Consider the following 17,604-nt stretch of genomic DNA (forward strand, 5'->3'; position numbering starts at 1 on the left):
ATCCTGGGGATATTCAGGTGTGTCTTCCTCCCCTGCTTTCCCCAATAAAACCAAACTACCCAGGTACCTCAAATCTGAGGCATCCCGGGACACTCAATCCCTATGGTGTCTTGATTGCTCCTCTGGTCCTTTCTAGCCAGCTGGAGCCATTCTAGGCTGGAATAACTAACTGCCTTTTCACCCCCTGCTTTGCTCCAGGCTAGTGCACAACGCATTGCTAATTATCCAAACTCTCCCTCCCAGCCGTTGATGCCAGCTGGATTTGGGCACCTGTCAAACAGGTGGCTCCTCCACCCCTTTCCTCTCCCCCTCCCCGCTTAATGCAATTGTCCCAAAAAGTGGCAGCTTACTTGCAAACAACTTGAGGATTCCTCCCTCCGGATCGATTTGCCTAAACTCGGAATTTCGGGCTTGACCAGAAGCCCGGGGAGGCTTGTCACACCTGGGACACATGAATACTAACGAGGCCGCTCCCATTCTGCTCCCCACTCCCACCGCCCCAAGTGGCGTTATCCCCGGCCTGGGGCCAGCTCGCCGAGTCCAGGCTTTCGAAGCCAGCTTTGGCTCTTGGACACTTTCCTCTTTCACTTTTCTTTTAGCACCAGAGAAGGTTGTTTCTCTTGGCGCTTGGGGAAGCCCTGTTGACCCTGGAAGGCGGAGGGCGGGTTCTCTCTTGCTGCCCTCGGCGCAGAGCCGTGAAATGCTTTGGCTGGGACGGACCCTGGCTCTCATGTTTGCCTGCTCCTGCCCGCGACCTCACCGCTCCCCAGAACCTGCTTGCAAGCCGGGACCCTATGGAGGTAAGACCTGCGAGTCCTGGGTTTGGAACGGGGGAAGTGGGGTGGGCGTTGCTTAAACAATTTGAAGGTTAGTGCCCTCAGCCATGCCCAGATCTGGGCATCCGCCAGCTCCGCGACTGCCGCCCCCTCCAGGAGGTTGCCTTGGCCATGCCCTGTGCGGCTTTTTCGTTTTCTTCCCTCTTGTCCCGGAAGTGCCCTAGCTAGGCTCCCTGGGCCCCCAGGCTCTTTTCTTAGTTGCCCGAGGTTTCCATGATTTCGAGCTAACAGAGGACCTTAGAGATCCAACCTCTGTGATTTCACAGAAGAGAAAGCCGAAAAACAAAGTGCAGTGACTTGCCCAAGGTAATCCGCCTGGGAAGTAGCTTGACTCTAGACAAGATTCCGTCTAAAGGCACCTGGCGTCTACCCAAAGGATTCCTAAACTCTTTCGCTAGCTGTTCTCCTAATTCCACGCGCTCCGCTCGCCCCCGCCCCTCCCCCGGCCCTGCTCTCTCTGCCCACTTCCAGTTTCTTGCTTTTGTCCGTCATCCCGCAGCCTTGGGGCGGCTGCCCACCTCAGTTTTGGCTCTGAGTGGGAGGGTCCCCAAGCAGGGGCCGAGACTAACTGCGCTCCGGGGATCTGGCTGAGAAGTCAGGCAGGTGGAGGGGAAAGGGGTGGGGAGGGGAGGGGACGGCAGGAGAGCGGAGCGCGCTTGCAAAGTCGGGAACTTGGCTGGTTTTCTGAGAAGAGTCACGCTTGCAAAACTACGCATCTGAGGGTTTGCAATTGACAAGACTCAAAGTAGCTATTGAAAATGTGTAATCACTGTTCTCTTTCTCTTCTCCCGTGTGTGTGTGTGTGTGTGTGTGTGTGTGTGTGTGTGTGTGTGTGTGTGAGAGAGAGAGGGGGGGGGGGGATTGTCCCCTTACTGTCTTTGATTCAGATGAACATTTCCGCAAGAAGAGCCCTTTACGGGACAGAACATTGACCTAAATCATTTTCCCTCCTCTTTCACCGCTCCTAGTTTCCTCCAAGGGTCAGTTTCTACAAGAGGCTCTTTCCAGACTTCCCTCTGCCGTTATCTCCTGTATATATGCTGTTTGCCCATAGTTGTTTGTATGTTGTCACCCCCACGCTCACACCCCCTCCCCCTCCCCCTCCATTCAGCCTCTCTTTCTCCCCTCCTCCCCTCCTTCAGATCAGGGACTGTCTTGCCTTTCTTTGTGTCCCCACCGGAGCACAGTACCTGGCACACAGTGGGCACTTGATAAATGTTTCTAGACTGACTACCCTATTCTTAGCGCACTTGATCTCCGGAAAGTTTGTCGAACACAAATGAAATGATCATTAGGAAGTGCCCAGAGCTCTTGGGGAAGAAATGCTGATGACGTGTATTTTGACAGCACCTTTCTTTTAAAGTTAATCCAGGTCTTTAACTGTATTCTGGCAATACTGTTTTTTAAAAACATTTTATTTTAAATTTGTGCATTAAAAAAGCATTTCCACGATATAATTAAAAAGATGATTGCACATGAAACTTCAAATCTACTGCACACAACTTGCTATTCCTTTCAAGCATACAACAAATTTATTATGTAAGTTTCTTTTTTTTCTTCCCTCCCCCATGGCTACCATTAGATACAAATAGGTGTGTATGTGTGTGTGTGTGTGTGTGTGTGTGTGTGTGTGTGTAGCTGTATGCACACATATACATATATGTATGGAAAAATTGTTCTATACATACTTTTATTTAGGAATTCTTTCTCTGGATGCAGATAGTGTCTTTCTTCATATGTCCTTTTTAATTAAATTGAGTATAATAATCAAAATGACTTATTCAAAATAATACTTTTTGGAAATTTTATTTTAAGAGTATTTCTTTTTTCCCAATTTTTAATAATTTTATGTAAAGTTTTGAGTTCCAAATTTATCCTTCCCTCCTTCCCTCCCCTCTCACCCCAGAAACTGTAAGCAGATATAGGTTATACATATGCAATTATGTAAAACGTTCCCATCTTAGTAATTTTGTACAAGAATACTTGAATAAATGAAAAGAATTAAAAAGTGAAAAATAGCATGCTTCAGGCTGTATTCAAATAATATCAGTTCTTTGTCTGAAGGTAGATAGTATACTTCATCTTTTGGGATTATCTTGGGTCATTGTATTGCTAAGAAAGGCTAAGAATAGCTAAGTCATTCACAGTCTTCCTCAAATAACATTCTGTAACAAAATGCTATTACTGTGTACAATGTTCTCCTGGGTTTGTTCACTTCACTCACTATGCATCAATTCATGTAAGTCTTCCCAGGTTTTCTGAAATCATCTTGCTTGTCATTTCTTATAGCACAATAATATTCCATTACAATCATATACCACAGCTTGTTTAGCAGTTCCCCACTTGATGGATATCCTTTGGATTTCCAATTCTTTGCCACCACAAAATGAGCTGTTATAAATATTTTTGTACAAATAACCCCCCAACTTTTTTTTTATGTCTTTGAGATACAGACCTAGCATTGGTATTGCTGGATTAAATGATATGCACCATTTTATATTCCTTTGGGCATAGTTCCAAATTGCTCTTCAGAATGGTTTTATCAGTTTACAACTTCGCCAACAGTGTATTAGTGTCCCAGTTTTCTCACATCCCTTCCAACATGCAATATTTTCCATTTTTGTCATATTAGCCACTCTGTTAGGTGTAAGGTAGTACCTCAGAGTTGTTTTAATTTCTGCTCATAGTGATGTAGAGCATTTTATATGAATACAGATAGCTTGTTCAAAAGTAATTCTTAAAACAATACTGTTGTTATTGTATACAATGTCCCCATGGTCCTGCTCATTTTGCTCTTTGTTATTTTGTGCAAGTGTTCTTCTAAGATCAGTGAGTTCATTTCTTAAAGCATGGTAGTAAAACCATGACAATCATATACCACAACTTGTTCAGCCATTCCCCAATTGATGGACATCTCTGCAGTTTCCAGTACTTGTCACCACAAAGAGAGCTGATATAAACACTTTAAAACATCTAGGTTCTTTTCCTTTTTTCCCTGATAATCTTTGGAAATAGACCTGGTACTGAAATTTCTGGGTCAGGGGAAGCTAGGTGGTGCTGTGGATAAAGCACTGGCCCTGGATTCAGGAGGACCCGAGTTCAAATCTTCCCTCAGACACTTGAGACTTACTAGCTGTGTGACCCTGGGCAAGTCACTTAACCCTCATTGCCCGGAAAACCCCCAAAAAACAAACGAGCAAAAAACCAAAAAAAAAAAAAAAAAAGGGGCAGCTAGGTGGTGCAGTGGATAAAGCACCGGCCCTGGATTCAGGAGTTCCTGAGTTCAAATCCGGCCTTAGACACTTGACACTGGGCAAGTCACTCAACCCCATTGCCCCGTTCAAAATAAAAAAAAAAATTAATAAATTAAAAAAAAGAGAGAAATTGCTGGGTCAAAGTGTACAGGCACTCACCTAGCTCTGGACATAATTCTCGATTGCTCTCCAAAATGGTTGAATCAGTTCACAATTCCAACAAAAATGAATGTGTTCCAATTTTTCCACATCCCCTCCAACATTTGTTGCTTTGCCCTTTAATCATTTTAGCCAATCTGATAAGTGTAAAGTGATATCTCAAGGTTCGAACTTACTCCGAAGTCATTACTGATAAAAGAAATGCATTTATTTTAATTTCTTCATTATAAAACTGCCTCTTCTTTATCCTTTGACTATTTATCAATTGGAGAATGACTGATATTCTTAAAGATTTGGCAGAGGTTTTTTTTTTTTAATCTGAGAATCTCTCTATAAAGATCCCATCCATTTCTGCTTTCCTTCTGATCTTGACTACTTTTGTTTTATTTGTACAACCCCCTTTTTAAGGCAATTGAAATTATCCACTTTATACCTAATTTTGCTATCTCTTGTTTATGAATAAATTGTTTGCCTATTCATAATAATTGTTTGCCTAAGGCTGATAAATAATGTGTTCTATGTCCTGCTAGTTTTCTTGTAATACCTCTCTTTGTATCTAGGTGATGTATCCATTTTGACCTTATCATGGTAATTGGTATAAGACAACTTTCTGCTACATTGCTTTCCAATTTTCCCTATAATTTTTCCAAATAATGAATTCTTATGCCCAATCTTAAATCTTTACACTTGTCAAATACGAGGTTACTATATTCATTTGCTGCTGTAAATTGCATGGAATGATCGGGCTGATGGGCTTTAATTTGTATGTCTATTTTGTTCCGTTGATCTACCTTTCTATGTCTTACCCATTAACAGATAGTTTTCATAATTACTACCTTATTGTTTAAGATCTGGTACTCTTATACCTCCTTCCCTTATATATTTTTTCACATTAGATGCTTTGATATTCTTGACTTTTCGTTCTCCCAAATGAATTTTGTTATTTTTTTCTAAGCCAGTAAAATTTGGTAGCTTAATTGGGATGGCATTGAAAATATAAAATAATTTAGATAAAACTGCTATTTTTATTATATTGGCCCTGTCTACCTATGAACAATTAATATTGCTCCAGTTATTTAAATATGATTTTATCTGTATAAAACGTTTTTGAAAATAATTTTGTTTATATAGTTCCTCAGTTTGTTTTGACAGGTTAACTCCCGGGTACTTTATATTGTCTAAAGTTGTTTTAAATGGGGTATCTTTGACTATAGCTTCTTGTAGGTTTTGTTTGGGATATATAGAATATTGATGATTTATGTAGATTTACTTTATATCCTACTATTTTGCTATAATTGTTCCAAGTAACTATTTAATTGAGTCTTTGGGATTTTTCCAAATATGTCATATCATCTGCAAAAAGAGAGAGTTTTATTACCTCATTCCCTATTCTGATTTCTTCTATTATTTTCTTTTCTTATTGTTATTGTTCAGATTTCCAGTACAATATTGAATAATACTGGTTACAGTGGGCATTCCTGTTTCACACCTGATCTTACTGGGAAGGCTTGTAGTTTATTCCCATTACAAATAACTCTTGCTGATGGTTTTAGATAAATGTATTTTTTTAAAAATCAAGTTAAGGAAAAATCCATTTATATCAATACATTTCAGTGTTTTTAATAGAACTGAGTGTTAAACTTTATCAAAGTATTCTTCCCTCTATTGATGTAATCATAGGATTTTTGAAACTTTTGCTATTGATGTGATCAATTATGTTAATAGTTTTCCTCATGTTAAGCCATCTCTGCATTCCTGGTATAAATTCCATATGATCATAACGTATAATCTTTGTAATATAATGTAATCTTTTAGCTAGTATTTAATTTAGATTTTTTTTGCATTCATATTGATTAATAATATTGTTCTACAATTTTCTTTCTCTATTTTAAATTCTTCCTGATTTAGGTATCAATAGCAGATTTCTTTCATAAAAGGAATTGGGTAGGATCCCTTCTTTACCTATTATTACAAATAGCTTATTTAATTTTGGAATTGATCTTTAAATGTTTGATAAAATTCACTTGTAAATCCATCTAGTCCTGATGTTTTTCTCTTAGACAGCTCATTGATGCCCTGTTCAATTTCTTTTTCTAAAATAGGTCTATTTAAATATTCTATTTCCTATTCTTCTAATCTACGCAATTTATATTTTTGTAAATATTCTTCCATTTCGTTTAAATTGTTAAACTTATTGGCATGTAATTGGGCAAAATAATTACTCATAATTCCTTTAATTTCATCTTTCTTAGTGATTCATCCTTTTAATTTGTGATACTAATGATTTGGTTTGCTTCTTGTTTTTATTCAAATCAACCAATTGCTTATCTTATTGTTTCTTTTCATAAAACCAATTCCTAGTGTTATTTTATTAATTCAGTGTTGTTTTTTTAACTTTCAATTTTATGACTCTCACCTTTCAATACTTTTTTAAAGCCTGGTTCTTCCAGACTTGGAAGGGTTTGAGTTGCTCCAGTTTATTGAATGGAACAAATCTATTTCAAGGAATGAAGGCCACCCTCTGTCTCTATTTCTTTCTGCTCCGCCCAATGCCATGACTGTGTTGTTTTTTAGCACAGTGCCTGGCACATATCACATACTCCATAAATCCCAATTGACTGACTTCACTATGCACATAAAATAAGTGATTTTAAAAATTCTTGCACAGAACTAGACTGTTGGATAGCAAGGCAGAGTTAATAGTATGGGGAAAGGGTATGATTGGACTGGTCACCCATCATGTATTTCCTACTGAACATTCCTTTTCTACTCATTTTGCTGGTTTCCATAGCCATCAAAATGGGAATAATAAACACCACAGCTCTCTTGCAAGTAGCATTGAAATAAACCCCTCAGAAAATTGCCTCAAAGTGCTTTTCTTTTTTTTTTTTTCTCCATTTATAGTTCAGGGATTTCATGGCTGGAGGGATCTCCTGGGGAAGGTCTTCTTCTCTATATGCAGGTCAGCACTTCCTCTGCCAGTTTTAGATGTAGAGCAGGTCCTGTCATACAGGTTTTATGGTCTTGTCCTATTGCCTTCTTCAGCTGGTCTGTGGATAGGTTTCAGAGTCTCCTTGAACTTGGATGGGGGGGATATGCTTCATTTTTTACCCACCTAAACTGTGCCTGAAATAGCATTCTGTTTAATTATGAATTCTAACAAAAGAGTTGTCCAGAGTCTTTGGCGATTGCCAAAGGGGGTTCATGACTCACCTACAGTTTAAGGACCCTGGTGTTACAGAGTTGCCTGAGGCATTGTAAGGTTAAGTGACTTGATAGTCCAACAGACAGCAATGTGTAAGAGGTAGGACTTGATAATAACTAACATTTATATATCACTTTGAGCTTTTCCAAGTGCTTTACAGGCATCTCATTAGATTCTCACAAGAAGTTTGGGAGGTAACTAATTATTACCTCATTTTACAGATGAAGAAACTGAGGCAAACAGAGGGTAGATGACTTGCTCAATGTAACCCAGCTAGGAAGCATCTGAAGCTGAACTCAGGTCTCCCTGATTCCAGGTTTGCCACTTTACCACCTTGCCACTTCCATCCCTCCTGACACAAACTCAGGTCTAAGTAGGGAATGGAACAAGTATATATTAAGCACCTATTATGTGACAGCCACTGTGCAAAGGATTTTACAAACATTATCTTATTTGACTCGATTACAACAAATCCAGAGTGTTTTTCCCTATACCGTGCTATCTGTCCTAAGGGACCTTAGAAATCACCTTGTCTTGCCTCTTAATTTTACAGATGTGTAAGCCTCAAGGTCATGGGCTTCCTAACCCTAGGACTTCTGACTCCAAAATTTTTTCTATCATTCTAGACTTTGAGAGACTTGTGGGAGTTACTTAGCAACAGCACCAATCAGATTGTTTGAAAGGGTATTCCCTCCCTTTCAAATGACCAAATAAATATCAAGTTTGGTGGGTATGGCTCCTTTCTTCCTATGGGTGGGTGTCTTCTACCTTGCTGAGCAGAGGCTGAAGGAAGGGCAACTATTAATTCAGAAGGGGAGATGTAGAAGTTAAAATGGTCAAAGGCAGAAAAGTGAGGCTAGAAGGGAAGGAAATATGTTTAGAGGAAGAGGAGGCATTTCATAGGAAGCAAGGAATATCAGGGGAAGTAAACAATAACCCGTCCAGAAAACAAGTGAATCTTAAGGGGAAAAATCCTTTCTTCATGAATTCTGGATAGTGATAAGTGGCTTTAAGTTTTTTGTTTTGTTTTGTTTTTGGTGAGGCAATATGAGTTAAGTGACTTGCCCAGGGTCACACAGCTAGCTGGTAAGTGTCAAATGTCTGAGGCTGGATTTGAACTCAGGTTCTGCTGTCTTCAGGGCCAGTTCTCTATTCACTGAGCCACCTAGCTGCCCTGGCCTTAAACTCTTAATCTTAGTCTGGTTTCTCAACCCAAACTAAGAGCTGTTGTTTTATCTGGGCTTTGTCATATCAGCCTCTTCCTCCTATTCTCTTTCAACCATCTCCATTCATTCTTTCTTCCTTTAGTTTCTGTCTAACATAAGAAGTAATGCATAGCAGGATGTTTTGTAGCAGACTCTGAGAATTTTTGGAGGTGGAAGATTGGATAAAAAGTCTCCTTTTGGTCTTCTAAGACCTTCAAGAATAAGACACTAAACTCTGCTCCACCTGAGTGTGGAGAAGGTGGAATTGATATGAAATCAGGGGTCTCTTCTAGATGCTGCTACTCCATTTTTGGACATGTTAGATTTTTGAATACTTGTTTCTGTTTCTATTAAACGGGAGATGGTATCATGGCCATCTTCCTTGCTTTTTCATTAAAGGAGATTAATAAATACCACAGTTCTGCAATATACTTCCTGTGAAACCTTGAGCAAATCTCTCAAATTCTCTGTGTCTGAGCTTCCCCATCTGTAAAATTAGGGATGACCTCTAAGGTCTGGTCTCACTGTCAAGTTAAAAGGCTGTGGGCTATATTTATCAGTCTTGAAAAATGAACAAAATAATTATTGCCTTTATAGACGTCTTTTTTATTTTTTATGGTTTGTTTTTTTAGTCATTTTTCAGTTCTTTCTGACTTTTTGTGACCCCATTTTGGACTTTTTTGGCAAAGATATTGAGTAGTTTGTCATTTCTTTCTCCAGCTCATTGTACATATGACACACAGCTGGTAAGTGTCTGAGGCCGGATTTGAACTCATGAAGATGAGTCTTCCTATTGAGGGGATGCCTATCAACTGGGGAATGCCTGAACAAGTTGTGGTATATAAATGTAATGGAATACTATTGCTCTATAAGAAATGAGGAGCAGGCAATTTTTTTTTTTTTAAAAGCAAAGCCTGGAAAGACTTACCATGAACTGATACTGAGCGAAGTGAGCAGAACCAGGGGAATGTTATACACAGTAACAACAACATTGTGTGAAGATCAACTGTGATAGAATCTGCTCTTCTCAGCAATGTGATGATCTAAGACAATTCCAAAAGACTCATGATGGAAAATGCTCTCCACATTCAGAGAAAAAACTATGGAGTCAATGCAGATTAAGCCATACTATTTCCAGTTTATTTTTTGTTTTTTCTCATGTTTTTTCCCCTTTTGTTGTGATTTTTCTTTCACATCATAGTTAATGCACAAATATGTTTAACATGATTGTATCATATAACCTAAAAAAAAAGAAAAAACATGTCTTTCTGACTCCAGGCCTGGCACTCTGTCAACTGTTCTACCTAATTACTCCCATTTTACATGATAACCCTTTCTTCTTTCTTTCTTCCTTTCTTTCTTTCTTTCTTCCTTTCTTTCTTTCTTTCTTTCTTCCTTTCTTTCTTCCTTCCTTCCTTCCTTCCTTCCTTCCTTCCTTCCTTCCTTTCTTTCTTTCTTTCTTTCTTTCTTTCTTTCTTTCTTTCTTTCTTTCTTTCTTTCTTTCTTTCTTTCTGTGGGGCAATGAGGGTTAAATGACTTGCCCAGGGTCACACAGCTAGTGTCAAGTGTCTGAGGGTGAATTTGAACTCAGGTCCTCCTGAATCCAGGGCTGGTGCTTTATCCACTGTGCCACCTAGCTGCCCCCAACATGGTAACTTAAAATATGCATTAATACATGGAAGGTATTATTAGTTGTCTAATAATAATAATTGGTTTGGACCTGTGATTGCATCCATGCAGAAAACTTCAGGTTTAGAATTATTCTCTACCTTTGCTAGACCCTGATGAGTTAAACAGTTTACTTGCCTGTGATCACATAGCTCATATGTGTGAAAGGCTGGACTTGAATGCAGGACGTCTTGACTCCAGAGATGGCCTGTAATCCACTTTGCCATGATGCTGTATCTTATTGTAATAATAATACCACCCCTTTAAAGTGAAAAACAAATACTCCCCCAAAACAAACAAACGAAAACCCCAAACCACTAAATAACTGAGCTAAGATGGTTTAGAGGAAAGAATCTAACTGCAAGGGACCTATCTTCTCTTTCAATAGAAAGCAGCCTGGTAAAGCAGAAAGCCTGCTGTCTGTGAAGCCATAGGATGTGGGTTCGAATCTCAGCTGTACTACTTATTCCCTGTGTGATCATGGCCTTTCTGAGACTAGGGGGCCGCAATGGTCTCTTCCAGCTCCAGATCTATGATCCAATCATTGACCACGACATCTTGTGCTACACACTTTGATAGCAACTCCCATCTGACCATCAGTAAAATGGAGCAACGGCAATAACGATAACGATCCCTGACCTGCCAACTTGATGAAGATGATTTAAATTGAATCTGGAAAACCGCTTAAAATTTCTCAGGCTATATATGTCTATAAGGAGCATGACAAAAAATGTTGTCCTGCAGTGGTAAAGCACAGTTTTCCATAATTAGCCTGCTGTACTCTGTTCCAATCTCTTGGCCAGGAAGTGGATGGAGTAGGAAGATTGCTTTGGTAGATGGGATGGAAGGATAAAAACTGTATCCAGAAGGGCTTTGACTTTCTGCAGAGGTCAATGACCTATACATTCAGGCTGTTGTAAAAGGCTCTGTCAAATGTGTGTCATTTAGTGGCGCAATGCAGCTTGGTTTTATAGTCATTCATTTGTGGAGGGATCTTTTCTAATTTTCTTACTGGTGTTTAAGGGCTCTGAATTGTTAATTCCATGTAGTGACTTTTTGCTGGCATAAGAAACTAACCTGAACTGAATGTATCTGCGCTCTTGGCATCTTATCTCAAACCCACTCCCCCCCCCCATTTTGAAGAAAATAAGTTTTATTGATGATTTTAGTTTTTATGTCACCTTTTTTTAGGGGTTGTTTCACTCCAAAGGAAGACAAATCCTCCTTTATAACAAAGAAAATCAATAAAATATACCCACTACACAGATGGAGTATAACAATTGATGGAACATACTGCTCTTTTAGTGATTGTTTCCTTCCTCCTCAGCAAAGAGTTAAACTTCACCATCTCTTCCCTGGGACCATCACTATTTTTCATTTATTTCTTCTGTGACACAAATATAGTATTGATACCTAAACCAGGGAGAGCAAAAACAGAAAGAAAACTATAAACCAATTTGCCTAATGAATTTGGATACATGAATGTTAAATAAAATTCTGTAAAGGAGATTTCAGCAATATAGCACAAAAATCATACCATATGATCAGGTTGGATTTATACAATGAATGCAAGATTGTTTCAGTATTAGAAAAACTATTAGCACAATTGACCAAACTACCAAAAATTATTGAACTAAAAAAAAATAATAACAAAAGTTACCTGAAAGAATAAAAGTTCCAGAATGTAAAGGGAATAAATGAAAAAAAAAAAAAACGAAGGTGGCCTATCAATACCAGATCTCATTATAAATTGTTAATCATCAGAACAATCTGTTACTGGCTAAGGAGTGGTGGATCAGTGCAGTAGTTCAGGCATACAATTCACAGCAAATGACCATAGTAATCTAGTGTTTTATAAATGTAAGGATATAAGCTTTTGGGAAAACTGTTCACTATTTGACAAAAATTGCTGGGAAAATTAGGAAGTACTTTGGCAGAAACTAAGTATAGACTAACATCTTATGTAATATCCCGAGATAAGATCAAAATGGATAAATGATTTAGACAGAAAGGATGATACATATGTGTATATGTATATATATATATATATATATATGTGTGTGTGTGTGTGTATGTGAAAATTAGGGGAGTATGGAATACTTGTCAAATCTATGGATAAGTAAAGAATTTATGACCAAACAGGAGATAGCATTATGGGATGTAAGGTGGATGACTTTGATTACATTAATATTTACATTAAATTTAAAACATTTTTGTACAAACATAAGCAATACAGTAAAGATTAGAAGAAAAACAGGAATTTGGGAAGAATTTCATAGAAATTGATAAAGGCCTCATTTCTCAAACGCATAGAGAAATGAGTAAAATTTATAAGAATGTCATTCCCCAATTGATAAATGGTCAAAGAATGTGAAGGGGCAGTTTTCAGAAGAAGAAATCAAAGCTATCTATAATCACATGAAAAATGTTCTAAATCACCGATAATTAGAGAAGTACAAATTAAAACAACTCTGAGATGCCTCTTTACACCTATCAGATTGGTTAATATAGCCAGAAAGAAAAATGACATGCTGGAGGGGATGTGGAAAAATTGGGTTAATAATGGACTGTTGGTGGAGTTGCAAACTGATCTAATCATTCTGTAGAGAAATTTGGAACTGTTTCCAATGTGCTGTAAAACTATGCCTTCATTGCCTTTAACCCAGCAACACCAATACCATGTATCCCAAAGAGATAAACAAGAAAAGAGAAAAACAGAAAGAAAAAAGACCTATATATATAAAGTCTTTATACCAGGTTTTTTTTGTGATGGCAAAGAATTGGAAATTGGGGGAATGTTCACCAGATGGGAAATAACTGAACAAGTTGTGGTATATATGATTGTGATGGAATACTATTCTAATAAAAGAAATGATGAGCAGGATAGTTTCAAAAAAACCTGGAAAGACTAACATGAACTGATACAAAGTGAGGTGAGAAGAGAGGCCATTCTATACAGTAATAACAATATTGTACCACGATCCATTGTAAATGATTTCGTTATTCTCAGCAATACAATGATTCAAGACAATTCTGAAAGACTTATGATGAAAAATGCTATCCAACTCCAGAAAAAGAAGGGATGGAGTGTGAATGCAGATCGAAGCATTTTTTACTTTATTTTTCTTGTGTGTGTGTTTGTGTGCGTGTGTGTGTATGTCTGTGTTCCCTATTGCAACATGGCTAATATGTAAATGTTTTGTATCACTTCACATGTGATATATATATGCATATGTATATATGTATGTATATATATATATATATATATATACATATGTGTGTATGTATGTATATAAAATGCCTGCCTTCGCAAGGAGGAGGGAGGCATGGGAGAGACAGATGCTATTTGGGAGTCAAAAATTGTTTTTACATGTAATTCAGAAAAAAAACACATTCTTTAAAAAGAGATGATGAGACCCCTTACTTGTTAAAAATACTATAAAGGACATTTATAGTTCTACTAAGGTTGCATTTGGAAGCTCCTAATTCTAAGATTCTTTGGTTACTCTCACCTCACAGAGATGGGCAAAACTTTAGCTAGCATGTAAGTTGAACCCCTTAATTGGATAATATGCACAAGCCCTACTTTTTCACCAGTTAATCTTGGTAATGAGTTGGCAGAAGGTTTTTTTGTGTGTATACATATATACATATATGCACATACTCACATATACTATTATATTATATATAATCATATCACATACAATTATATCATGTATATTATATATAATGAAACTTAAACTATATAGTATGTAGTTTATATATAGTATCTGTAGTTTATATATAAATTATATGTCATTTATAAACACATTCATTATATATACATACATATGTGTGTTTATATGTATATATGTGTGTATGTTTGTATATATGTATATACACACACATACATATATACATACACACACACCAAGACAAGGAAAGGAAGAGAAGGGAAACGGAATAAATGAATGAATTATATATATATATATATATATATATATATATATATATATATATATATATATATATATATATATATATATATACACACACACACACACACATATATACATATATACATACATATGCACACACACACACACATACACACACATATATATATATATAAAATGAAATTGAAACCTGACAATATTTAGTGGTTTCCTGAGATCACCCAGCTAATTAACAGCCATTTTTGTACAAGAAGTCAAATTGCCTAACTCCTAGGTGTTCTTTCCACTATGCCACACTTACATCTGGTCTTGGCTTCCTGTGATCAGATGTCTACTGACCAGTTGAGATTAGGGTTGTACAACTTGAGCCACAATAGCCCTAAATGGTAATCTTCTTGGCTTTTGACTCACCCAGCTCCTCCTTAAACTGCTTCTATAACCACTTTTGCTTTGTCTTACACTATATAGAGAGCAAAGAGGACTGAAACCTGCGGATTTAATGGCAGAAGGAATTCTGGATCTGCCTTCAAGAGTCTGCTCTCTTGAGATCACCTAAGTTTGAGATGATTTGTTGCTTTATTAGGTTCTATAGTATAAACCACTACTGAAGAAAGTTCTTCAGTTATAGTAAATAGATAGATTTAGGCCAACCTCCTTAACTTTCAAGTACTTTATCTGAGTTGTGCCTACAGACCACTGTGGTTTCGTAAAATGTATGAGTACTTTTGAGAAAACTGAACAAGGATAAATTGTTTAATATTAAACTTTTTCATGTATTAGGTACTTAATAAATGGTATTTTTGGATAGTTCAAATAATTTTTAAAAGCCACATGCTCTAGATAGACTATTCATTTTTATGGCATGATGGGCTGGAGACTTCTTAAAATACCTTGACTAGTTAGGACGTGCTTGTAGACTGTCTTTTACTCAACTCTATTCTAAACCCCCATAGAAAATTTTCCTCTCTAGATGTTAGCTATACTTTATAAGAGAAAAGGAGGGATTTGAGGTCAATTGTGCAAAGAGAATGGCAGAAAAATTTTGTTCTATAAAAACATTAGAGTGGAAAATGACAGTGTTGGTAGGAGTAGGAAAATGGTGGTAGTAATATGTGTTAGGATTAGTAATATATATTAGGATTTCATAACTGATATGTAGTACAATGAAAGTAGTTGGGTTTTTGTTGTTGTTGTTTTGTGGGGGGAGGTCCTTTCATTTTGACAGAATGGGTAAACTGACTGGCTGAGCAAATGTGAATTCACCTAACTCACTATAGCCAGACAGCCCCAGACCATGCCTCACATTTCATTCAGCCATTCACCAGGAAACTGGGTAAAGGTATTGTAAAAGTTTCCTTTTCCCCACTACTTTGATCCTTTCTCTCTAAACAAAAGACTTCATGTGGTCTCAGGGTAGAAGGAGTCAAGACTTGGCATCCAAAGTCCTGGTTTTCAGCCCCTCCCACCCTTGCTGGTTATAGTATGATGGAAAATTCTGACCTTCTGACCTCCATTTCCTCATCTATCAAATGGAACTAATAATACTTGTACTATGTATCTCACAAAATTGTGAAGAAAGAACTGTGTACATCTTTAAGTTCTGATTTTAATGTAGACTATCTTTCCACTTCTGGAAAAAATGCTTAAACTAGTAGTGGCATTGGGCGAGTTTTGGGTTGGGTAAGACCAAGGACCTCTATGGGTTTATGGCTGCTTTACTGATCTTAGATCCCCAGAAAATTGCAAGACAAGGAAAGGGAGAGAAGGGAGACAGGAAATAAATGAATAAATGAATGAAAAAATATTTAACACCTACTATGTGCAAAGTAAAGTGCTGGTGTGGACATAGAAATAGAGCAGAGACAGCCCCTGCTCTCAAGGAACTTACATTCTAATGGCAAGAGATAGTAAGTATAAATGAATGGTGAATTTTATTCTGCAGATTACTGATCCTAACATAAGAGGTAAGAGTGGGGGAATCGAGGTGGTAGTGGCAGTATGTGTGAGTCTGCAGGACAGATGATAAGATGGCAAGTGCTAGTTTCCTGGCTGAATAAGATATGAGTCATGTTCTGGGTCTGGATGGGTATAGTGGGTTGCTTTCACTCAGCCACTAGTCAGGATAGCTCAGCCTGTAATGGTGTAGAAAGGGGACAAATGGAGAGGGAGTCAGATGTGAGGTTACTGGAAATCAACAAGAATTTGTAACTGATTAGATATGAGAGGTGAGGAAAAAGGAAGAGTCCAAGGCAGATAGTAGGTTTCAGACATGGAAGACCAATAGTGAGTGGGAAGAGATAGCAGGTTTATGAAGCTCAGGTGGGGATATGGTTAATTTGAGGTGCCAGTAGGACAAACAAACCAAAAAGTCTTAATTTGTCCTAAATTAAGGAATAGAGAGCAAAGAAGAGCAAGCAATTTGTCTATCACATTGTCTTGCTCATATTTCAACTCAAATTGCCAAGAGCAATTATTTATTACAAGAGAAGTTGATGCCAGGTACCCAATTATCTGTGAAGCATGCCAACCACAACCCTTTTGAAGACTAGAGATCAGATTTTCCTCAAACAAGCTCCAGAGTTTAAAGGGCCCTACCAACCCTTTCTTCCTTACCCCTCCACTGCCCTAAAAAAGAGAAGCAGATATGGTTAAATAGGTAAAAGCTTTCCTCAATCTTCAAATTAGACCTCCGTATTCATGATATTGATTAGAACCCCTAAGGTTACCCGCTGAAAGCAGGTTATCCTCATCCCAGGGGATGAATTCCCAGGAATCAGAGGAAACTTCTTATATTTATTTAAAGGAAGAAGATCCAAGTTTAAGTCCCCATTCTTCCCTTTATTAACTGTGTTACCTTAGGTAAGTTAATTAACAGCTTTGGACCTTATTTTTCATCAGTTAAATGAGGATAAGAATACCCATCCTATTGACTGTTGAAGAAATTCTTGTTATTCTGTTTCTTTGTCTTCCAATATGTCAGACGTGTGTGTGTGTGTGTGTGTGTGTGTGTTTAGCATTTTAAGGTTTGTAAAATGATTTACATAGACTATCTCATTTGATCCTGATGTAAATGTGTGTAAGGACACACATTTCCACATTTAGGGTGTCCAAAACATCTCAGTGCATTTTTAAGCATTTTTGTTGAAATTTTTTCAGTTGTGTCCAACTCTCTGTGATACCATTTGGGATTTTCTTAGCAGAAATACTAGAATGGTCTGTCATTTACTTCTCCAGCTCACTTTTGGGGGGGATCAGGGCAAGGAGGGTTAAGTGACTTGCCCAGGGTCACACAGCTAGTAAGGGTCTGAGGCTAGATTTAACCTCAGCTTCTCCTGACTCCAT

General features: G+C 37.7%; 1 protein-coding gene across 2 annotated transcripts in view; it reads left to right on the plus strand.

Annotated features, from left to right (window-relative positions):
- The first annotated feature begins 633 nt into the window (after window positions 1-633).
- IL15 (interleukin 15) overlaps window positions 634-17,604 on the plus strand; it is a 152,682-nt gene continuing 135,711 nt past the window's right edge. The window contains exon 1 of one of the 2 annotated variants that reach the window (XM_043969776.1): window positions 634-800. The gene's annotated coding sequence lies outside the window, so the exon portion shown is untranslated. Of the gene's footprint in view, window positions 801-1,012; window positions 1,143-17,604 lie in introns of those variants that run through there. The other variant, XM_043969777.1, reaches the window with a different exon arrangement.

The sequence above is a fragment of the Dromiciops gliroides genome, chromosome 6 (genome assembly GCF_019393635.1).
Source record: "Dromiciops gliroides isolate mDroGli1 chromosome 6, mDroGli1.pri, whole genome shotgun sequence".
NCBI lineage: Eukaryota > Metazoa > Chordata > Mammalia > Microbiotheria > Microbiotheriidae > Dromiciops > Dromiciops gliroides.